The following is a 25447-nucleotide window of genomic DNA, read 5'->3' as shown; positions in this document are numbered from 1 at the left end:
GGTGGTCACCTGTGTGAGTGGTCCTGCAGCACAGGGAGGGAGGCAGACCCGTCAGCAGGATGGATCCACAGAAACACAGCCTTGGGTGTTTGTGTGGTGCAAGCAAGTTCGGTGACGGGAGCTAGTTCCCTTTGGAATTTCAGCTGTGGGATGGGAGAGGGATATGGAGCTTGCCAGCACCTTTGTTCCCCGCCAAGCTGAGCCTGGTAGTGCTACTTTTAATTTTTGAGGAACCTCCATACTGTTTTCCAGAGTGGCTACAACACTGTGCATTCCCATCAACAGTGCAAAAGCATTCCCCTTTCTCTGCATGCTGATCAACATCTGTTGTTTCCTGAGTTAATTTTAGTCATTAGGACCAGTGTGAGGTGGTATCTCGCTGTGGTTTTGATTTGTATTTCTCTGATGATGAGTGATGTTGAGCATCTTTTCATGTGTCTGTTAGACACCTGGATGTCTTCTTTTGAAAAGTGTCTATTCATGTCTTCTGCCCATTTCTTCACTGGATTATTTGTTTTTTGGGTGTTGAATTTGATAAGTTCTTTATAGATTTTGGATAGTAACTCTTTATCCAATATGTCATTTGCAAATATCTTCTCCCATTCTGAGGGCCGGTTTTTTTTGTTGTTCTTGATGGTTTCCTCTGCTGTGCAGAAGCTTTTTATCTTCATGAGGTCCCAACAGTTCATTTTTTGCTTTTATTTCTGATGCCTCCGGAGATATGCCTATCAAGAAGTTATTGCAGCCATGGTTAAAGAGGTTGCTCCTGTTTTCTTCTCTAGGATTTTGAAGGTTTTCTGTCTCACATTTAGGTCTGTTATCGATTTTGAATTTATTTTTTTGTATAGTGTAAGAAAATGGTGCACTTTCATTTTTCTGCATGTTGCTGTCCAGTTTAACTAAGCAACATTTGTTGAAGAGACTGTCCTTTTTCCATGGATACTCTTTCCTGCTTTGTTCAAGATCAGTTGGCCATATATTTGGGGGTCCTTTTCTGGGTTATCTATTCTGTTCCATTGATCTAGGTGTCTGTTTTTGTGCCAGTACCATACTGTCTTAATGACTACAACTTTGTAATGCAGCTTAAAGTCCCATATTGTGATTCCCTCATTTTTGGTTTTCTTTTTCAACATTACTTTGTCTACTCAGTGTCTTTTGCAGTTCCATACCAATTTTAGGATAGTTTGTTCCAGCTCTGTGAAGAGTATTGGTGTTATTTTGATAGGTATTGCATTGAATGTGCAGGTTGCTTTAGGTAGTATCAACATTTTAACAATATATCTTCTTCCAATCCATAAGTATGGAATGCTTTTCCATTTCTTTGTGTCTTCTTCAATTTCTTTCATGAGCTTTCTATAGTTCTGAGTGTAAAGATTTTTTTTTTCCTCTTTGCTTAGGTTTATTCCTAGGTATCATATGTTTTTTTTGTTTGTTTTTTGGTGAAATTGCAAATGAGATCGATTCATTGATTTCTCTTTCTTCTGCTTCATTATTCGTGTGTAGAAATGTAACCAATTCTGGTAGGTTGATTTTACATCCTGCAACTTTGCTGAGTTGCTGTTGCTCTAGCAGTTTTTTGGTCAAGTCTTTTGGGTTTTCCATGTAGAGTATCATGTCACCTGTGGAGTCAACGTTTGATTTCATCCCTGCCAATTTGGATGCTTTTGTTTCTTTTTGTTGTCTGATTGCTGAGGTTAGGACTTAGAATACTATGTTGAGCAACAGTGGTGGGAGTGGAAATCCCTGTTGTATTCCTGACCTTGGGGGAAAGCTCTCAGTTTTCCCCACTGAGGATGATATTAGCTGTGGGCTTTCATATATAGCTTTTATGATGTTGAGGTATATTCCTTCTATTCTGACTTTCCTGAGGGTTTTTTTTTTTATCAAGAAGGACACTGTATTTTGTCAAATGCTTTTTTCTGCGTCTATTGACAGGGTCATGTGTTTCTTATCCTTTCTTTTACTAATGTAGTGTATCATGTTGATTATTTGTGAATATTGAACCAGCACTGCAGCCCCAGAAATGAATAACACTTGATTGTGGTGAATCATTCTTTTAATGTACCGATGAATTTGATTTGCTAGTATCTTCTTGATAATATCTGCATCCACGTTCATCATGGATATTTGCCTGTAATTCTCCCCTTTAGTGGTGTCTTTGTTTGGTTTTGGAATCAAGGTAATGCTGGCTTCATAGAATGAGTTTGGAAGCTTTCATTCCACTTCTATTCTTTGGAGCAGTTTGAGAAAAATAGGTATCAATTCTGCTTTGAATGTCTGGTAGAATTCCCCAGGGAAGCCATCTGGGCCTGGACTTTTGTTTGATGGGAGATTTTTGATAACCAATTCAAATTTTTTGCTGGTTATGGACCTGTTCAAATTTTCTATTTCTTCCTGTTTTTGAAATGTGGTGGTGTGTGAGTGTTTAGGAATTTGTCCTTTTCTTCCAGATTGTGCAGTTTGTTGGCATATAATTTTTTTAGTGTATTGTGCAGTTTGTTGGCATATAATTTTTTTAGTGTATTCTCTTATAATTGTTTGTATTTCTGTGGTATTGGTTGTGATCTCTCCTCTTTCATTCATGATTTTATCTATTTGGGCCCTCTCTCTTTTCTTCTTGAGAAGTCTGGGTAGGGGTTTATCAATTCATTTATTTGTTCGAAAAACTAGCTTTGAGTTTCAGTGATCTGTTCTACTGGGTTTTTTGTTTGTTTGTTTGTTCGTTTGTTTGTTTCTATATCATTTATTTCTGCTCTAATCTTCATTATTTCCCTTCTTCTGGTCTGTGGGCAATATTTTCAACAAAATATAGCCCTGCTATATTTCTAGCCCTGCTCTTTTTCTAGCCCCTTTACGTGTAAGGTTAACTTGTGTATTTGGGACCTTTCTTGCTTCTTGAGTTAGGCTAGAATTGCACAGTACTTTCCTCTAAGGACTATCTTTGCTGCATCCCAAAGGATGTGGAGTGCTGTGGTTTCCGTTTCATATATATATATATATATATATATATAATTTAAATTTCTTCTTTAATTTCCTAGTTAACTCATTAATAACCCATTAATTATTTGCAGGATATTCTCTAACCTCCATGTATTTGAGGACTTTCCAAATTTTTATTTGTGGTTGATTTAAAGTTTCATGGTGTTGTCATCTGAAAATGTGTATGGTATGGGACATCTAGGTGGCTCAGTTGGTTAAGAGTCCAACTCTGAGTCAGGTCACGATCTCATGGTTTCTGAGTTCAAGCCCCTCATCAGGCTCTGTGCTGGCAGTGTGGAGTCTTCCTGGAATTCTCTCTCACACCCTTTCTTTCTCCCACCTCCACTTGTCTGCTCTCTCTCCTCTCTCTCAAAATAAACAAATAAACTTAAAAAATCAAGTATGCATGGAACTATCTCGATCTTTTTTACCTGTTGATGGAAGTTTTGTGACCCACTATGTGATCTCTTTTGGAGAATGTTTCATGTACACTTGAGAAGAATGTGTATTCTGCTGCTTTAAGATGAAATGTTCCGTGGGGCACCTGGGTAGCTCAGTTGGTTTAAACGTCCGACGTTGGCTCAGGTCATGATCTCACAGATCATGAGTTCAAGCCCTGCATCAGGCTCTGTGCTGAGAGCTCAGAGCCTGGACCCTGGAGCCTGCTTTGGATTCTGTGTCTCCCTCTCTCACTCTGTCTCTCCCACACTCATGCTTGTCTCTGTCTCTCAAGAATGAATACACTTTAAAAAAGTTTCTAAAAAGATGAAATGTTCTGAATATATCTGTGTAGTTCATCTGGTCCAGTGTGTCATTCAAAGCCATTGTTTCCTTGTTGATTTTCTGCTTAGATGATCTGTCCATTTCTATAAGTGGAGTATTAAAGTCTCCTACTCTAATGGTCTTATTATTAATAACTTTCTTTATGATAGTGATTAAATGATTTACATATTTTTGGGTGTTCAAGTTGGGGGCATAAATATTTAAAATTGTTGTATCTTCTTAATGGATTGAACCATTAATTATGATATAATGCTCTTCTTCACCTCTTGTTATAGTCTGTTTTAAAATATCATTTTTCTGATATAAGTATGGATATTCTGGCTTTCTTTTGACATTCAATATCATTATAGATGGATCTCCATCCCCTGACGTTCAGTCTGCAGGTGTCCTTAGGTCTGAAATGAGTCTTTTGTAGGCAGCATACAGATGGATCTTTATTTTTTAATCCATTTTGATACTGTTATCTTTTGATTGGATCATATAGTACATTTACATTCAGCGTGATTATTGAAAGATATAAATTTTGTGCCATTGTGTTATCTGTAAATTTGGTGTTTCTGGTGATGTTCTCTGCTCCTTTATAGTCTCTGCTGTTTGGTGTTTTTTTTCTCCATTCAGAGAGTCCCCGTTAACATTTTTTGCAGGGCTGGTTTAGTGGTCATGAATTCCCTTTAGTTTTTGTCTTACAAAATCTTGATCCTCCTATTCTGAATGACAGACTTGTTAAAAGGATTCTTGGCTCCATATTTTTTCTATTCAGAACATTAAATATTTCCTGCCATTTCATTATGTCCTGACGAGTTTCAGTAGGCAGTACTGCTACTAACCCTATGTGTCTACCCTTGTAGGTTAAGGACCATTTGTCCCTAGCTGCCTTTTCGGTATTTTCTCTTTATCTTTGTATTTTGTAAGTTCCACTACGATACGTTGTGGTGTTTACCTGTTTTTGTTGATTTGTAAACAGGTTATCTGTGCCTTTTGTTCTTGGATGCTTATTTCCTTCCCCAGGTTAGGGAAGTTCTCAGCCATAATTTGTTCAAATACACCTTCTGCCCCCTTTTATCACTCTGATTCTTCTGGTACTGCTATGATATGGATATTGTTTTGTTTCAGGGAATCAGTTTTTAAGTCTCCCTTCATGATCTAGTAACTTCCTTTCCCTCTTTTTTTCAGCTTCATTATTTTCCATAATTTTATCTTCTATTTTCCCTACTCTTTCCTCTGCTTCTTCCATCCTTGCTGTCACTGTTTCTCGTTTACTTTGAATCCCAGTTATACAATTTTTAAATTAATCCTGACTAGTTCTTAGATCTTTGATCTCTGCAACAAGGATTTCTCTGGCGTCTTCTATGCTTTTTTCAAGCCCAGCTAGTAGTCTTATGACTGTTGTTCTAAATTCTTATTCAGATATATTGCTTATATCTGTTTTCAGCAAGTCCCTGGCTGTAATTTCTCCCTGACCTTTCTACTGGGGAGAATTCTTCCATCTTGTCCTTTTGACTAAGCTTATGCCTTTTGCATGTTTTAAAGCTTGTTATGTGTCCTGCATTTGAGAGTATTACTATATGAAAAAGGGATCATATATCGTTTAGGGCGTGGCACTCCAGGAAGTGTTTCTGGTGTATGCTGTGTGCACTCTGCTATTGCACTTTGGCTGTTCTTACCCACTGGTCAGTCCTCTGCACAGCTCCTCCTTTCTTGCAGTGGTGGAGTGTTTGGACCTTTTTTAAGTTTTTTTTTTTTTTATTTTTACATTTATTTATTTATTTTTGAGAGACAGAGAGAGGCAGAGCACAAGTGGGGGATGGGCAGAGAGAGAAGGAGACACAGAATCTGAAGCAGGCTCCAGGCTCCGAGCTGTCAGCACAGAGCCCAACGCAGGGCTCAAACTCACAAACCACGAGATCAGGACCTGAGCTGAAGTCGGACACTCAACCAAATGAACCACCAAGGTGCCCCTGGACCTTTAACTAGGTACGCTTTGATTTGTTTTTTGAAGCAATCCTGGAGAAAAAGAAATGGTGGGAAGGCCTTATCCCAGAAAAGAAAATGAAGGGGAACAGCAACAACAAAAGACAGTCAGAGAGTCAAAAAAATATAAAGCTGATTCCATAGAAAAAGAAAAAATAAAGAAAAAGGAAGAAGGAAAGAAAAAAGAAGGAAAAAGAAAGGACGAAAAATGCCTGATTCAAAGAGAGAGAGAGAGAGAGAGAGAGAGAGAGAGAGAAGAGAGTGAGAAAGAGAAAAGGAAATGGAAAAAAAATAAAACTGTGAGCATGATTTCAAAATTTAAAAAGGAATTAGGATAAAAGAAAAAAGAAGTGTTGTCTGTTGGTGCTTAGGATTTTGTGGCTGTGCTGGTCTGGAGGAGAGGCTGGCTGCATTGGATCAGAGTCAGTCTTGCCCCAGTAAATAAGCAGTTGCCAGACACAGAGGGAAAGTGTTTTGTGTAAGCAGGTCCTGCTTCCACTGGGGGCTTCTGTGTTGTTCTCTGAAGTCCTACCATGTGACTCCACCCCAATCTCTCTTCTTTGGACCAGGGAAATCAACCCTCACTTTTCAGGCAGCCCTTACAGAAGAGCAAGGGAAGGTAGCTCACCCTGCACCAGAATTCTCTTTTTTCTTTGGTGCATGGCTGGATTCAAAACCAAAGTCTCAAAGGAAGCACAGATCTGCTCCCCTCCTCCAGAGCAGAGCCTCTCCACTCTGCTGATGAAACGCTTTTGCCTGGCCCTTGCAGAGTTTTTTGTTTGTTTGTTTGTTTGTTTGTTTTTTGCTTTTTGTTCTTAGGGAGGCAATAAATCCTCTTCCAGAAGTACTCCAGGAAAGGGACTATTCTTTCCCAGTTCACACCGGAGATTGCTGCACCACACTATGCACTCCAGGGCCAGCTCCCACCTCCCCAGGCACGTGTACAATAGCTCCACTCTGGATAAAGTCTCACACTTCCAAAACCTGAGAGTTTGAGCTCCAGAAGCTGTTTTCAAAAAAGAACTGGGGAAACTCAGCACTTCTCACTCCCTAGTCCATAGTCCAGAGTGGTTTACCTCTTGTGCTAACTCAATGATGCACTGTTTCAAACCCTCTCTCTTTCTTTCCCTTTTGTTCTCCAGGGAAAGAGTTCTTTCCCCTCCACAGCTCTGCCATTTTTTACCCCCCAGTTAACATTTAAGCACCTCATATCTGCCAAGCTATCTCCCTCCAACTGTGGAGATCCTTCTGCCACTCCTCAAACTTGTTTCCTGAGTGTTTCAAGTAATCTGACCTCAATAAAGCTGTGTTTGAGAGATGGGGAAAGCCCACTGTCCCCCTACTTCTGCACCATCTTAACTCCTCCTCTATTTCATTTTTGATGGTTTTATTTACTTGAGAGAGAGAAAGCGTGAGTGGGGAGGAATAGAGAGGGAGAGAGGGAGACAGAAACCCAAGCAGGTTCTGTGCTGTCAGTGTGGAGCCCAAAGTGGGGCTTGAACTCAAGAACCATGAAATCAGGACCTGAACCAAAACCAAGAGTCAGGCTCTTAACTGACTGAGCCACCCAGGTGCCCCATCTCTATTTTCTATTTTAAACTTTATTTTGATAGGATATTTAGGTAGAATTTAAAAAGAGAGATAAACATAAAAGAATAAAAATATATGCTGACATTACAAATAATGCTGATAATTCAGAAGACACAGCTGTTTTTAAAGCAAGTTTATTAACTTTAATACTAGATTTAAGTGATTAGAATCCACCACATTACATATTAAAGAGAATTAAACAAATATGATTACTAATATTACTTTGCTATTTAACACTAATATTAAACTACTAAAGTGTTAAACTAATATTGTTTACCAAAGACTTCCCAACTCATGTTCACTTGAAAAGCATTTGAGTTTCTTCTTATATTTCTTACAGTTTTAAGAATATATAATTCTTAATAAATTTAAGACTATTTAATTTATTTCTCATTTATCTCCACGTCAATTTAAATAAGACTCTTTTAAGGGATTTTATGGATCACGCTGGCAGTACCATGTGGAGGTAGAAAAATATAACATATAGATAACAAATACATACATACATATGCAGTCATACAGATGCAAACAGAGATCTTATAGCTTTTACTGTAAAATTTTAACCATGAATCAGGCAACAGAGTAATATAAATCTTACTGGTTTATATAAAATAGTTGACTCTCATCTTACTCCACTTTATATTCTCATCTAAATTGTGTTTCTGGCCAATATGGGACAAGATAAGGTTACCTGTTCGATATGATAGCTAGTGCTTTTTACGTATATTTGTGGAGAAGACTTAAGATTTTATTTTGTCTTGATATGTAATCTTATGAAGGCTGTAGACTACCATGAATACTGAAGAGACATCTAGTGGCTGTCTGGATGTGTCCACAGTTAGCAGGTGGATAAAATACTCAACATGCAAAAAACAAATAATCCAGTGGAGAAATGGGCAGAAGACATGAATAGAAACTTTTCCAAAGAAGACATCCAGATGGTTAACAGACACATGAAGAGATGCTCAAGATTACTCATCATCAGATAAATACAAATCCAAACCACAATGAGATACCACCTCACACCAGTCAGAGCGGCTAAAATTAACAACTCTGGAAACAACATATGTCAGGGAGAATGTAGAGAAAGGGGAACCCTCTTGCACTGTCGGTGGGAATGAAAACTGGTGCAGCCACTCTGGAAAGCAATATGGAGGGTCCTCAAAAAATTTAAAAAAAAAATTATTCCACGACCCAGCAATTGCACTACTAGGAACTTATCTTAAGGATATAGGAGTGCTGATTCAAAGGGGCACATGCACCCCAATGTTTATAGCAGCACTATCAACAATAGACAAATTATAGAAAAAGCCCAAATGTTCAACAACTGGTGAATGGATTAAGAAGATGTGGTAAAATATATTTATATACATATACAATGGAATACTACTCAGCATTGAAAAAGAATGAAATCTTGCCATTTGCAACAATGTGGATGAACTGAAGGGTATTATGCTAAGCGAAATAAGTCAGTCAGAGAAAGATAGATATCACATGATTTCTCTCATATGTGGAATTTGAGAAATGTGACAGATGATCATAAGGGAAGGGAAGGAAAAATAAGATAAAAACAGAGAGGGAGGCAAACCATGAGAGATTCTTAAATACAGAGAAAAAACAGGGTTGATGGGGGTGGGAGGTGGGAGGTTGGGGAAGATGGGTGATGGGTGATGAGCATTAAGGAAGACGCTTGTTTGGATGAGCATTGGTGTTATATTTAAGTGATGAATCACTGGATTCTACTCCTGAAACCAAGTCTACACTGTGTTAACTAACTTGAGAATAAAATAAATAAAGGCGCTAAGTAATATTAGTATGTTAATAGTTGAACTCTAACACCCCATTTAACATCAGTGGACACATCATCTAAGCAAAACATCAACAAGGAAACATTGGTTTTGAATGAAACACGGGAACATATGGACTTAACAGATATATTCAAGACATTCCATCCTAAAACATCAGAATACACATTCTTTTCAAGTTCACAAAGAACATCCTCCAGAATAGATTACATATTAACCCAAAAAGCAAACCACAACAAATACAAAAAGATCAAAATCATATTCATGCATATTTTCTTATCTCAATGCTTTGAAACTAGAAGTCAACCACAAGAAAAAAATGGGAAAGACCATGAATACATGGAGGTTAAAAAACATGCTACTAAACAATCAATGGGTAAACCAGGAAATCAAAGAAGAAATTTAAAAAATATAAGGAATACCATTCAGAATGACTAAAATCAACAACACAAGAAAAAACAGGTGTTGGCAAGGATATGGAGAAAAAGGAACACTCATACACACTCAGTGGGAATGCAAACTGGTGCAGCCACTATGGAAAATAGTATGGAGGTTCCTCAGAAAGTTAGAAATAGAACTACCCCATGATACAGCAATTTCACTACCAGGTACCAGTTTACGCAAAGAATACAAGAACACTAATTCAAAGAGATACATGCACCCCTATGTTGATAGCAGAAATATTTACAATAGCCAAGATATGGAAGCAGCCCAAGTGTCCATCAACTGATGAATATTATACAGTAATAATAATAAAAAAAAACAGTGAAATCTTGTCATTTGCAACAACAAGTATGGAGCTAGAGAGTACAATGTTAAGTGAAATAATTCAGTAAGGGAAAGAAAAATACCATATGATTTCACTTATATGTGGAATTTAAGAAACAAAACAAGAAAACAAAGGGGAAATAAGAGAGGGACACACAAAGCAAAAAACAGATTATTAGTTACAGAGAACAAACCGATGGCTACCAGAGGGGAAATGGGTGGGGGATGAGTCAAATAGGTGATGGGTATTAAAGAGTTCACTTGTTTTGATGAGCACAGGGTGATATGTGACATGTTGAATTACCATATTGTATACCCGAAACCAATATAACACTATATGTTAATTGAAATTAGAATGAAAAGCAACAAGAACAAAAACAAACAAACAAAAAAGAAATAAATGGAACCAGATGAACATTAAAACACAATGTTTAAAAAACTCTGGGATGAAGCAAAAGCAGTTCTAACAGGGAGTTTATAGCAATACAGGCCTAAATCAAGAAGCAAGAAAGGTCTCAAATAAACAACCTAATCTTAAACCTAAAAGAGATAGAAAAGAAACAACAAACAAAACCTAAAACCAGGGGAGCATGGGTAGCTCTGTCGGTTAAGCATTTGACTCTTGATTTTGGCTCAGGTTATGATCTCACATTTGTGAGATTGAGCGTCCATCAGGCTCCACACGGGGCATGGAACCTGCTTAATAGTCTCTGTCTCCCAAGAGACTCTTGATCATAGAGAACAAACTGAGGGACGATGGAGGGAGGTGGGTGGGAGATGGGCTAGATGAGTAATGGGTATTAAGGAGACCATTTGCTGTGATGAGCACTGGGTGTTGTGATGAATCACTGAATTCTATTCCTGAACCAACTAACTAAACTTTATATTAAAAAATTTAAAAGAGGGAATTAAAAAAACACTGTGTAAGTTTAAGGTATACAATGTGATGATGATACACATATATATTGTGAAATTATTAGTATGGTAAAGTTAGTTAACCCATCCTTCACTTCACACTGTTACTGTTTTATTTTTGTTATGTGAGCACATGAAAGGTCTCTTCTCATAGCAACTTCCAACTATACAATCCAGTGTGTTAACCATAGTGGCCATGCTGTACAGTAGATCCCCAGAACTCATTCGCCTTATATTGATGAGGTGATTCTTGAACAATTCTTGAACAATTGGGTTTGAACTGCATGGATCCACTCTACATGGATTTTTTTCTTTCAATAAATATGATACAGAACTGTAAAAAAAAGTTTTCTCTCTCCCTCTATCCCTGTTCCTCCCCCACTCATACTCTCTGTCCCTCAAAAAAGAACCTTAAAATCATCAAAAGGAAGGAAACAATAAACATTAAAGCATAAATAAATGATATAAAAACAAACAAAAAGGTAGAACAAATCAATGGAAACAGAAGGTGGTTCTTTAAAAAAAAAAAAAGCAAAAATCAAAATTACAAGCCTCTAGCCACACTTACTAAGAAATATAAGCAAAAGGGCCCAAATAAATAAAATCACAAATGAGAGAGGAGACATAAAAAACAACACCACAGGAATACAAACCGTTACAAGAGAATATTATGAAAAACTACATGCCAACAAATTGAACAACTTAGAAGAAATGGATACATTCCTGGAAACATATAAACTACCAAAAATGAAACAGGAAGAAATAAAAAGTTTGAACAGACTGATAACTAGCAAGAAAATTGAGACAGTAATCAAAAAACTCCCAACAAACCAAAGTACAGGAGCAGATGTCTTCACAGGCAAATTTTACCAAACATTTAAAGAAGAGTCACTACCTATTCTTCCCAGACTCTTCCAAAAATTAGGAAAAGGAAGAAATATTCCAAATTCATTCTATGAGGACAGCATTATCCTGATACCAAAAGGGGATAAGGACAATACTAAAATATAGAAAGATAGGACAATATCCCTAATGAATATAGATGCAAAACTTCTCAATAAAATAGTAGCAAATTGAATTCAACAATCATTAAAAAAATCATTCACCATGATCAGGTGTGTTTTATTACTGAGTTGCCAGAGCGGTTCAATATTCACAAATCAATCAACATGATACATTATATAAATAAGAGAAAGATAAGAACCATATGATCATCTCAATATATGCAGAAAAAGCATTTGACAAAGTAAAACATCCATTCATGATAAAAACCCCGCAACAAAGTAGGTTTAGAGAGAACATACCTCAAAATGATAAGGACCACATCTGAAAAACCCACAGCTAACATCATCCTCAATGGGGAAAAACTGAGAGGTATTTCTCTAAGGTCAGAAATAAGACAAAGATGTCCACTCTCACCACTTTTATTCAAAATAGTACTGGAAGTCCTAGCCACAGTAATCAGACAACAAAAAGAAATAAAAGGCATCCGAATCAGTATGAAGTAAAACTGTCACTATTTGCAGATGACATGATACTGTATATGGAAAACCTGAAAGACTCCACCAAAAGAACTTCTGGAAATTATAAACAAATTCAGTACTGTTGCAGGTACAAAATCAAAGTACAGAAATCTGTTTCATTTCTATACGCCAATAATGAAGTCACAGAAAGAGAAATTAAGAAACATTATGTGGAATTTACAAAAAAACAACTAACAAAGGAAAATGAAAGAGAGACAAAGAAACATTCATAACTATAGAAAGCAAACTGATGGTTACTGGAGGGGAGGTGGGTGGGATAATGGGTGAAATAGGTGATGGAGATTAAAGAGTACACTTATCATGATAAGCACTGAGTAATGTATAGAATTGTTCCACCACTATATTGTGCACCTGAAACTAATATCGTTTATCGTTACTTGTCTTTCTTTGTTTCTTGTTACAGTATTTGTTTTAAAGTCTATTTTTCCAAAGAAAAATAATAAAGTCTATTTTTCCAATATTACTACCCCAGCTTTCTTTGCACCTCCATTTGCATGATAAATGTTTTTCTATCATTTCAATTTCAGTCTTCATGTGTCCTTAGGTCTAAAGCAAATCTGTTGAAGGCAGGATATAGACGGGTCTTGGTTTTTTATCCATTTACTCACTTTATGTCTTTTAGTGGAAGCATTTCACCCATATACATTCAAAGTAATTATTTATAGGTATGTACTTATTGCCATTTTACTTGTTTTATGGCTTTTTTTTTGGTTCTCTGTTCTTTTCTTCTCTTACTCTCTTCTCATGTGGTTTTACATGTTTTTTGTAGTGAATATGCTTGACATCCATTTCCTTTATTTTTTTGCATATCTGTGACAAGTCTTTTATTTGTCGCTGCCATTGGGTTTATATATAGCATTCCATGCATATAGTAATCTATATTAAGTTGATGGCCACTTAAGTTTGAACTATTCTAAATGCCCTAAATTTTTAAAACTGCCCCCTACATTTTATGTATATGTTTTCACGTTCACATTTTTATATTGTAAATACTGTCACAGATTTTGAGTCTGGAGTTCTCTCTTGTCCAGTAAGAGAGTAGACGCAGAATTAAATGTAAGAGAGGCTAATGTCTGGGAGGAGACAAGAGCCTTGAGTAAGGGTTCTTGCTCCATTTTTATTAGGATCAGAAGGCTTACAAACGTGATGAACATGCAGAAAAAGACAATGAAACAGTGATGATTAACTCGCGTGTGAGAGAAAGGGGGTTTCGAAGATATGGTGTTAGGGGTTTGGGTCAATATAAAACAAAATCCTCAGGCTGAGCACTGTTTATTGCAGGCACCAGGTGCCACGTCTGTTTATCTCAACTTGCCTAGGAGATAAGACAGAGCATGCTACATCAAGGTCAACAAGGCAGGTTTTTTTTTGTTTTTTGTTTTTTTGTTTTTTTCTAATTAGCTCCACTCTGGGCAATTTCACCTTGCTGTGGCCATCTATAGCCCTATTTACCTGTTTGCCTATTCTGGATGCTCCATCTTGTGAAAGCAGCTTTCTGCTTTTGTCCTGTGTTGGAGGCACTTACACCGTTTATGTATCCTGGACACTTTCATCCTGTGGCTTCCCATTCCTATGGATTTGTCCTAAGCCTTCTTCACCCATTGATGCAAGTTCACAGAATTCCTAAACTTATTTCCCACAGAATGCCTTGACTGATTTTTATAAATATACTTAATTTTGCTGATTCTGTGCTTATTTTTTATTCCTCCTTATCAATTTTCATTTCCACTCAGATTACCCTTTAACATTTTTGTAAGGCTGGTATGAATTCCTTTAACTTTGTTTAGGAAAAATTTAAATGTCTCCTTCTGTTCTGAATGATAACCTTGCTTGATAGAGTATTCTGGTTGCCGTTTTGTTTTGTTTTGTTTTGTTTTGTTTTGTTTTGTTTTGTTTCCTTTCAGCGATTTGAATATGCCAAGTCACTCCTTTGGCTTGCAAAGTTTCTGCTGAGAAATCCGCTGATAGCCCTCTGGATTTCCCTTGTATTCAACTGTTTACTTTTCTCTTTCTGCTTTTAGAATTCTCTATAGCTACTTTTTGCCATTTTACATATCTGTCTTGGTGTGGAGATCCTTGGGTGATTTTCTTGGGGGGGCTCTCATTTCTTCCTGGATCTGGACGTCTGTTATCTTCCCCAGATTAGAGAAGTATTCGGCTATTATTTCTTCAAATAAATTTTATGCCCACTTTCTATTTCTTCTTCTAGGATTGGTATAATATGAATGTTACACTTTATTGTGTCACTGAGTCCCCTTAATCTATTTTATTATTCTTTATTTCTCTTTCTTCTTCAACTTGATTGCTTTTCATTATTCTGTCCTCCAAGTACCTGATCTTTTCTGCTTCCTCTTGTCTACTATTTATTCCTTCTAGTGTATTTTAAATTTCAGTTATTGAGTTCTTAATTTCTGCTTGGTTCTTTTGTTTTGTTTTCTATCTCTTTGTTGAGGATCTTACTGAGGTCCTTCCCTCCTTTCTGAAGTCCAGTGAATATTTTTATGACCATTACCTTAAGTTCTCTATCAAGCATATTACTTGTTTTATTTAGCTCTCCTGCTTTGATTTTGCCTTGTTCTTTCATTTGGGACCTGTTCACCTATCTCCTCATTTTGTTTAACTCTCCCTCTATTTCTATATAGTAGGAAGTTCAGCTATGTCTTCTGCACTTGATAGTAATGGCCATGTGAAGAAGAGGTCCTGTAGTGCTCTGCAGTGCAATGTCCGCTGCTCATGACAACCTGGTACTTTAGGGATGTCTCCTTTGTGCACTGTGTGTGCCCCACTGTTGTGTTTATGCCTCATTTGTCTTCAGTCCAGCCATCTGCAATGCCTCTTTTGGCTTGTTGTGGGAAAGGTTATTTTCTGTTGCTAATGGGCCAGTGTAAGGCAGCTTTTAGCTTGTGTTAGGTTAGACTTGGTGTTTTCCAGAGCTGCAATGGCACCAAACTGAAGCGTGCTCTCCCTGTGTTGTCCCTTGAGAAGCTTTCATTGGTGGGTGGGGCCTGACGTCAGAAGATATTTTGCCCCCAACCCACTGCTGAGGCTGCAAACTATTGTGTGTGGTTTACTTCCCCTCTCCTCTGGTCAGGAGTCACTTTGGTGTGGTTCTTGCCCTTTTGGGGCTCGTTGCACATGGCCATGCTTGTGGTGCCACTTTGATGAACACCTGTCAAGAGCATGTTGGATAGGGTGGGTCTTCAAGAGAACATGAGGGCAGGGTGCATGATGCCATCAAGGTCCATGTAGGTGGGGACCTGCAGCCAATCTGGAAAACACCTGCTGGGGTTGGACTGCAGGGGGTAGATACACAGAAGGGCATAGGGGCATGGTATGCTGTTAGCAAGCTAGGTGGAGATTGTTCTGTCCTGGTTCACACAGGTGTCCAGGTATCTAGGCTGGGGGTGGGGAAGGGAAGTGGTGCCAACTAGCTCTTTTGTTCTGACAAAGTCTCCTGAAGATCCCTGCCCTTTTCAGCACACACTCTGAGATTGGTAAACAAATATCCCTCTCATATATCACAGGTATTTTTCAAACTGATGTTTCTATGCTGTATCTAGGGAGAATGATTATTGTGCTATCTCTTTCACTGTGGCAACTCAATCTCCCATCAACTTCTACCTCTCCCAGAGACAAGCTGGCTGATTTTTAAAGTTCCAGGTGTTCAGCCCCACTGACTAAAAACTTGTTAAGTTATGTCACTCTGGTTTTCAAAGACAAATGTTATGTGGATTCATCTTCCTATTGTGCATCCTCCATGCTGGGGGTGACTTGTGTGGGGTCTGCTCCTCTCCCCTCCCCATGGCTGAGACCTCCCTCCTCCTTTCAGACAATCTAATGGGACAGTTTGTCTCCCAACTACATCTCAGCCCTTACTATCCTTTTCGATGTGGCCTCTTCTCTGCATTTAGCTGTGGAGAGTCTGTTCTTCCAGTGTTTTGGTCATTTTCTACATTATTTATACTGATGTGGGTACTTAGGTGTATCATGGGATGGGATGAGCCTAGGATCTTCTTACTTCAGCATCTTCCCCGGAAGTTCTAATTTTCATAAATGCTTTTAATTGACATACCTTATTTCTTTAATACAGAACATATTACAAGTGGAATTTTACAAAAAACAAGCACATCAACCATCATGATCAGGAAAAAAAATTATCTATACGAATAAGGCATATCATAGGATAGATAGACAGCATGGAAATATTGACAGTAAAGGGAGGAGAATGTTCTGGAACTTTAATTCTTTTTCAGATTTTACCCTTTATCTCTCCCACACACACTTCCCTGATATTTCCACACTACAAAAAATGAGTAGAAGGCCATTTGTAGGAAAAAAAAAGTTATATTTTGACACCAATTTTAGTAGTATTTTGTATTTGGAGTTATTACAAAACATTTACTAAAAATTCAGTTTATTAGCTAGTAGTCATAAAGAACTAAGAGAGCAATGAGACACAAAATTTATTGGGACCTTAATGGATTTATAGAAACTCAAAGTTACACAGCAGGGACTGGGTGGCACAAAAGAGCATTGATTGGCTGCTGCAGGACCATCTCACAGGGTTTATTTGCCCTGGTGAGTTCATTAGGATCCAGGCCATGGCCTTCAATCTTAGATGTCTACAGTCTGATCTTGGTTATGTCCCATAATTCATTCAAATTCAGGAGGTGAAATTATGCTGATTATCACAAGACTGAAAGATATAAACAAAGAAGGTCAACTAATTAACTCATACTGAGAAATCCAAGTATCATACGGGTCAGATATGACTGTTGAGAAGATAACACCCCACTTTCCCTTCTGGGTGGGTTACAAGAAAATCAGAACTATTAGATCATTTCTTCATAAACATAAAATCAAAGTCATATGATGCTCATAACTGGCATCTTGCTTTATGTCTGAAGAGTCTGACTGCACAATGATTTATCTGTCACATAGACCAGATGTTTCATCATCTTAGGAGTTTTTTTTTCCCCCTAAGAAAAGTGCTGGGAAGTCTATTTCTGTGTTTCTTGTTTTTCTAGGCTTCTTTAACTGATCAACTGGCCCCATGTTGACCCCTTTAGCCTTCAACACATTTTTATGTTCTTTAGAAGATCTGTATTTATTTATTCACACAAATGATAAATGGATATAATGGAACTATAAATAATCCAAACAACACAGACAAAACTCTTGCCACCAAACTTTTGCCTTTCTTCAGTCCTCCTATATCCAGAAGAAAACACAAGTATCGGTACTTTCGAGACATTTTTCTATGCATTTAAATGTATACACAGATAGTATTTACACTAATGTAAAGTTTTAGATAAGAGGATTTGATAAATTATTAGATCATACGATACATACTATTCTCCTAATTGTTTAGATCCAATTAATAATGTCTCAATGATTTTTCTTTCTTTTTTTAACGTTTATTCATTTTTGAGAGACAGAGCATGAGTGGGGAAGGGGCAGGGAAAAAGAGAGAGACACAGAAACTGAAGCAGGCTTCAGGCTCTGAGCTGTCAGCACAGAGCCTGACACAGGGCTCGAACTCACTAACTCTGAGATTATGACCTGAGCCAAAGTCTGATTCAACCAACTGAGCCACCCAGGCACCCACAACGAATTTTCTATATCAAAACAGAACTTTCCCATTTTTTCAACTGCTTCATGACACTACATTGTATGAAAGGATAATTATTAATAATTCTTCTAGTAAAAAGCATTTAGTACCCATACAACTTTTCTTTATTAAAGTGTATTTGTTCATATGTAGGAGTATTTTCACGGTTTCCACAAAAAATATGTATCAAAGAGCATACACATTAAAGTTTTGATATTGCTAAAATAGTATTAAATATTGCAATCTTGGGGAGCCTGAGTAGCTCAGTCAGTTAAGTGTCCAACTCTTGATTTTAGCTCAGGTCATGATCTCATGGTTTGTGAGATCGAGCCCCATGCTGGGCTCTTCACTGACAGCACGGAGCCTGCTTGGGATTCTCTCTCTCCTTCTCTCTTTGCCCCTCCCCACTTGCACTCTCTCTCTGTCTCCATCTCAAAATAAATATTAAAAAATTACACTCTCATAAACAGTGTATATCTCACCACATCTTTCTTAAAATTGAAGATGATGGAGACTTTTAATTATTGGAAGTATGATCGGCTAAAAGTGGTATCTCATGTTGAATTATATTCCCGTGATAGTAATGAAGTCAATTTACTATTATTATTGAACATTTATATTTTGTCTTTCTTTTTATTATAAGAGTTGTCTTTCTTTGACCATTCTTCTATTGAGTTATTTGTGCTTCGATATTACCATATTAGTGTTTTGTACATTCTGGAAGCTAATAATGAATCCATAACATGTCTTTAATGTGTTATCACATTCTATATAAACTCTTTCCGCTGGGAGGAAAAGAGACTGAGTCTATCAGGGAGACACCAGAACAATCTGACATGCCATAGGTGGGCGATTGGGAACTGCGGGAGATAAAATGGGCCAAGTAGGCATGGAGGGAAGGAATCCTCTTCTGTGCAAAGACAAAGTGAAGAGAAAGAGAGGCTGGGGAAGTGTAGTACTGTCTTTGGACAAGATAAAAACCTCTTTGACTGGGACAGAGAGGGATCCCATCTCTAACTGTGGGGCTTTCTCTGGACTGGGTCCAGGTGCCCTGTTAGCGCACCTGGGGAGAAGGGGAGTCACCCCCAGGCTCAGTGTCTAGGTCAGGGGTGCAGTCCGCAGTAGGAGAAAGTGGTCCACTCCCTGAAGTGCTGTGGGACAGGACAAAACAAGCCAGAACCACATATCTGGCAACATGGAGAGGTGCTTCCCCAGTGCCAGGGTGCACGGAGTGGGAGTTAGAATTCCAGCCAAGCGCCAGGGCACGGGAGTTGGGGGAGGGAGACAGACTGCCATGTCTGTGCCCACAGCACAGCGAGGACAACTCCAAAGACGTGATTTGGATCACCGGGCCTGTGGAGAAGAGACTGGGAGGTCGCCATTTTGCGCCCCCCCCCCCCTGCCACCACCACCACCAAGGCTGGGCCTCAGGAATCGGTCCATGGGGCCCAGAATGGAGGCGGGACCCACCTACTCCAAAACACGGCCTTCTGCCGCCAGGTGACTACTGGAGCGGGATAGACACTGAAGAACCAGACAGCCCCCTCCTCCAGACTAGCACTACTGCATTCCCTGGATTAATTCTTGGACAATTCCTGCTAGTTAGATATATTCATTCTTCTTTTCTCCTACTTATCATTTCCCTCCTCTAGGCTGGTTACTCTGGTTGTTGGTTTGTTTAAGCAGACAAATTTAATGCATTCTCTTGAAACAGGTTCTACGCCTCCTTCTTTACTTTCCTTTCCCTCTCTCTGGAATAATCAAGCCATCTAGTTTCTCTGTCTGGTTAACTTTATCTTCATTTCTTCTTCTCTGTCTCCTTCTTTATTTTCCTTTCTGTCTCTATGGATTAGGCCATTTAGTCTCTCTGCCTGGTTAATGTTTTTCTTTTTCCCCTCACCTGTCATTTATGTCTTTGTATATGCTCTTCCATCAGCACCGCCTCCACCCTGTTCTTTACCTGTAGATGGTGTTTCTGGTTTTTTCCTTTTGGATTGTTTTTGTTTGTTTGTTTGCTTTATTTGTCTGTGTGTTTGCATGTTTTTGTTTCCCGTTGGTTTCTCTGGTTGTTTTCCTTTTCCAGGGCTACATCAAGGAACAAATCAAAGCACACCTGGTGGAGGGTCCAAGAGTAGGGAAATAAAATAACCAAAGTCACAACAACAGAGAGCAAGTAACAATCTTCAAAAAACATCTGAAGGGCAAGGCCCTGGACAGTGTATGACCCCCCACCCTTTAATATAGCAGTGCTCCCAGGGGCAGAGCACATGAAAAGCTTTTAAAACTAGTAAGGGACAGAAAAATAGCTAAAATGATGAAACAGAAGAATTCTCCTCAAAGGAAATTCCAGGAAGAAGCGACAAATGAATTGATCAAAACAGATATAAGAAATCTAACTAAACAAGAATTTAGAATAATAGTCATAAAATTAATCACTGGGCGTGAAAAAAGCATAGAAGACAGCAGAGAATCTACTGCTACAGAGATCAAAATAGTCATGATGAATTAAAAATTGCTATAAATTAGGTGCATAATAAAATGGAGGCAGCCACAGCATGGATGGAAGAGGGAGAGGGGAGAATAGGTGAATTAGAAGATAAAATTATAGAAAAAGAGGAAGCTGAGTAAAAGATTTAAAACATCCAGTATCACGAGGGGAAAATTAGAAAATTAAGTGATTCAGTCAAATGAAACAATATCCGTATCATAGGAATTCCAGAAGAAGAAGGAAGATAAAGGGGCTGCAAGGTGTACTTGAACAAATCATAGCTGAGAACTTCCCCAAACTGGGGAAGGAAACAGGTACTGAAATCCAAGAGGCACAGAGAACTCCCTTCAGACATAACTTGAATCGATCTTCTGCATGACATATCATAGTGAAACTGGCAAAATACAAGGATAAAGAGAGAATTCTGAAAGCAGCTAGGGATAAATGGGCCTTAAAATACAAAGGCAGACACATAAGGGTAGTAGCAGACCTATCTGTGGAAACTTGGCAGGACAGAAAAGAATGGGAGTAAATTTTCAATGTGATGAAGAGGAAAAATATGAAGCCAAGAATCCTTTATCCAGCAAATCTGTCACTCAGAATAGAAGGAGAGAAAAAGGTCCCCCCCCCCAAAAAAAAAAAAACTGAAGGAATTCATCATCAAAAACCAGCCCTACAAGATATCCTAAGGGGGACCATGTGAGTGAAATGTTGCAAGGACCACAAAGGACCCGAGACATCACTACAAGCATGAAAACTACAGATAACACAATGACTCTAAACTGATATCTTTCAATAATAAAACTAATGTAAATGGACTAAGTGCTCCAACCAAAAGACATAGGGTATCAGAATGGAAAAAACCCCACCAAGACCCATGTATTTTCTGTCTATAAGAGGCACAATGGAGACATGAGGACACCTTCAGATTGAAAGTGAGGGAGTGAAGAACTATCTATCATGCTACTGGAAGTCAAAAGAAAGCTGGAGTAGCCATACTTAGACAAACTAGACTTTCAATTAAAGGCTGTAACAAGAGATGAAGAAGGGCATTATATAATAATTACAGGGTCTATCCATCAGGAAGAGCTAACAATTATAAATGTCTATGTACCGAATTCGGAGGAACCCAAATATATGAAACAATCATAAGCATAAGCAACCTTATTGATGAGAATGTGGTAATTGCAGGAGACTTTAATACTCCACTTACAACACTGGACAGATCATCTAGACAGAGAAAGAATAAAGAAACAATGGCCTTGAAAGATACATTGGACCAGATGCACATGACAGATACACTTAGAACTCTACATCCCAAAACAGCGTAAGATAGTTTCTTTTCGACTGCACATGGGACATTCTCCACGATAGATCACATACTGGGTCTCTAAACAGCCCTTCATAACTATACAAGAATTGAGATCATACCATGCACACTTTCAGACCACAATGCTATGAACCTTGAAATCAACCACATGGAAATGTCTGGAAAATCTCCAAAAGCAAGGAGGTTAAAGAATATCCTACTAAAGAATGAATGTGCCAAACAGGCAATTAGAGAAGAAATTTTAAAATATATGGAAACAAATGATAATGAAAATACAACAATCCAAACACTTTGGGATGCAGTGAAGGCATGCCTGAGAGGAAAATACATTGCAATCCAGGCTTATCTCAACAAACAAGAAAAATCCCGAATACAAAATCTAACAGCACACCTAAAAGAACTAGAAGCAGAACAGCCAAGACACCCCAAACCCAGCAGAAGAAGAGAAATAATAAAGATCAGAACAGAAATAAACAATATAGAATCCAAAAATAGTAGAGCAGATCAATGAAACCAACAGTTGGTTTCTTTTTTTTTTTTGAAAAAAATAACCAAAATTCATAAATCTCTAGCCAGGCTTCTTAAAAAGAAAAGAGAGAGGACCCACATAGATAAAATCACGAATGAAAATGGAATTATTACAACCCATCCCTCAGAAATACAAGCAATTATCAGGGAATACTACGAAAAATTATATGCCAACAAACTGGACAACCTGGAAGAAATGGACAAATTCCTAAACACCCACACACTTCCAAAACTCAAATAGGAAGAAATAGAAAATTGGAACACATAACTAGTGAAGAAATTGAATCAGGTATCAAAAATCTCCCAAAAAACAAGAGTCGTGGACCACTTGGCTTCCCTGGGGAATTCTACCTGACATTTAAGCAGAGATAATACCTGTCCTTCTCAAGCTGTTCCAAAAAATAGAAAGGGAAAGAAAACTTCCAGACTGCTTCTATGAAGCCAACATTACTTTGTTTCCCAAACCAGACACTGACCAGAAAAAAAGGTAACTATGGGCCAGTATCCCTGATGAATATGGACGCAAAAGTTCTCTATAAGATACTAGCAAATCGAATTCAACAGCATGTAAAAAGAATTATTCACCATGATCAAGGGGGATTCACTGCTGGCTTGCAGGGTTGGTTCAACATTCACAAATCCATCAATGTGATACATCACGTTAATAAAAGAAAAGATAAGAACCATATGACACCGTCAATAGATGCAGAAAGAAAGGCATTTGACAAAATACAGCATCCTTTCTTAATAAAAACCCTCGAGAAAGTCGGGATAGAAGGAACATACTTAAACATCATAAAAGCCATTTATGAAAGGCCCGCAGCTAATATCCTCAGTGGGGAAAAATGAGTTTTCCCCCCGAGATCAGGAACACGACAGGGATGTCCACTCTCACCGCTGTTGTTTAACATAGTGTTGGAAGTTCCAGAATCAGCAATCAGAAAACAAAATGAAATGAAAGGCATGAAAACTGGCAAAGATGAAGTCAAGCTTTCCCTTTTTGCAGATGACATGATATTACATATGGAAAACCCGATAGACTCCACCCAAAGTCTGCTAGAACGGATACATGAATTCAGCAGAGTCGCAGGATACAAAATCAATGTACAGGAATCAGTTGCATTCTTACACACTAATAATGAAGCAACAGAAAGACAAATAAAGAAACTGATCCCATTCACAATTGCACCAAGAATCATAAAATACCTAGGAATAAACCTAAAAAAAGATGTAAAATATCTGTATGCTGAAAACTATAGAAAGCTTATGAAGGAAATTGAAGAAGAGAACAAAGAAATGGAAAAACATTCCATGCTTATGGATTGGAAGAATATTGTTAAAATGTCAATACTACCCAAAGCAATCTACATATTCAATGCAATCCCAATCAAAATTGCACCCGCATTCTTCACCAAGCTAGCAGAAGCAATCCTAAAATTTGTATGGAACCACAGAAGACCCCGAATCGCCAAAGTAATATTGAAGAAGAAGACCAAAGCGGGAGGCATCACAATCCCAGACTTTAGCTTCTACTACAAAGCTGTAATCATCAAGACAGCATGGTATTGGCACAAAAACAGACACATAGACCAGTGGGATAGAGTAGCGATTCCAGAATTGGACCCACAAATGTATGGCCAACTAATCTTTGACAAAGCAGGAAAGAATATCCAAAGGAAAAAAGACAGTCTCTGTAACAAATGGTGCTGGGAGAGCTGGACAGCAACATCCAGAAGGTTGAAACTAGACCACTTTCTCACACCATTCACAAAAATAAACTCAAAGTGTATGAAGGACCTGAATGTGTGACACGAAACAATAAAAACCCTAGAGGAGAAAGCAGAAAAAAAAACATCTCTGACCTCAGCCGCAGCAATTTCTTACTTAACACATCTCCAAAGGCAGGGGAATTAAAAGGAAAAATGAACTATTGGGACCTCATGAAGATAAAAAGCTTCTGCACTGCAAAGAAAACAACCAACATAACTAAAAGGCAACCAACAGAGTGGGAAAAGATATTTGCAAATGACATATCAGACAAAGGGCTAGTATCCAAAATCTATAAAGAATTCACCAAACTCCACACCTGAAAAACAAATAATCCTGTGAAGAAATGAGCAGAAGACATGAGTAGACACTTTTCTAAAGAAGGCATCCAGATGGCCAACAGGCATACGAAAAGATGCTCAACGTCACTCCTCATCAGGGAAATACAAATCAAAACCACACTGGGATATCACCTCACGCCGGTTAGAGTGGCTGAAATGAATAAATCAGGAGACTATAGATGCTGGCGAGGATGTGGAGAAACGGGAACCCTCTTGCACTGTTGGTGGGAATGCAAACTGGTGCAGCCACTCTGGAAAACAGTGTGGAGGTTCCTCACAAAATTAAAAATAGATCTACCCTATGACCCAGCAGTAGCACTCCTAGGAATTTACCCAAGGGATACAGGAGTACTGATGCATAGGGGTACTTGTACAGCAATGTTTGTAGCAGCACTTTCAACAATAGCCCAATTATGGAAAGAGCCTAAATGTCCATCAACTGATGAATGGATAAAGAAGATGTGGTTTATACATACAATTGAATACTACGTGACAATGAGAAAGAATGAAATCTGGCCATTTGTAGCATCTTGGATAGAACTGGAGAGTATTATGCTAAGTGAAATAAGTCAGGCAGAAAGACATATACCATATGTTTTCCCTCTTATGTGGATCCTGAACAACTTAACAGAAGACCATGGGGGAGGGGGTGGGAGAAAAAGTTACAGAGAGGGAAGGATGCAAACCATAAGAGTCTCTTTAATACTAAGAACAAGCTGAGGGTTAATGTCGGGTCGGTGAGAGGGGAAAGTGGGTAATGGGCATTGAGGAGGGCACCGGTTGGGATGAGCGCTGTGCGTTGTATGGAAACCCAGTTGACAATAAATTACATAAAAACAAACAAACAAAAAGCCCTTCCAGACTGCAATGGTAAGACAGTGAGAGTATGTAGTGCTCATTATGACTGTAATTATGTAATAACCTCTCCAAATATAGTTCAGTTATTGTAGTTATTAATCATTCTGGTTTTGTTCCAAGTACTTGCTTTATAGCCTGCTGGATAGACTCCTTTATTCTACAAGCTGAA

The 25447-nt window shown here is 38.3% G+C and overlaps 1 protein-coding gene across 2 annotated transcripts in view; it reads right to left on the bottom strand.

Annotated features, from left to right (window-relative positions):
• NBDY (negative regulator of P-body association) overlaps positions 1-25447 on the bottom strand; it is a 281469-nt gene that overhangs the window by 157099 nt on the left and 98923 nt on the right. Inside the window, exon 3 of one of the 2 annotated variants that reach the window (XM_043571379.1) lies at positions 16802-17051. The exons of the other annotated variant lie outside the window; for it this stretch is intronic. The gene's annotated coding sequence lies outside the window, so the exon portion shown is untranslated. Of the gene's footprint in view, positions 1-16801; positions 17052-25447 lie in introns of those variants that run through there. 2 annotated transcript variants of the gene reach the window in all.

The sequence above is a fragment of the Prionailurus bengalensis genome, chromosome X (assembly GCF_016509475.1).
Source record: "Prionailurus bengalensis isolate Pbe53 chromosome X, Fcat_Pben_1.1_paternal_pri, whole genome shotgun sequence".
Lineage (NCBI taxonomy): Eukaryota > Metazoa > Chordata > Mammalia > Carnivora > Felidae > Prionailurus > Prionailurus bengalensis.
This window is presented reverse-complemented; position numbering and strand designations above follow the sequence as displayed.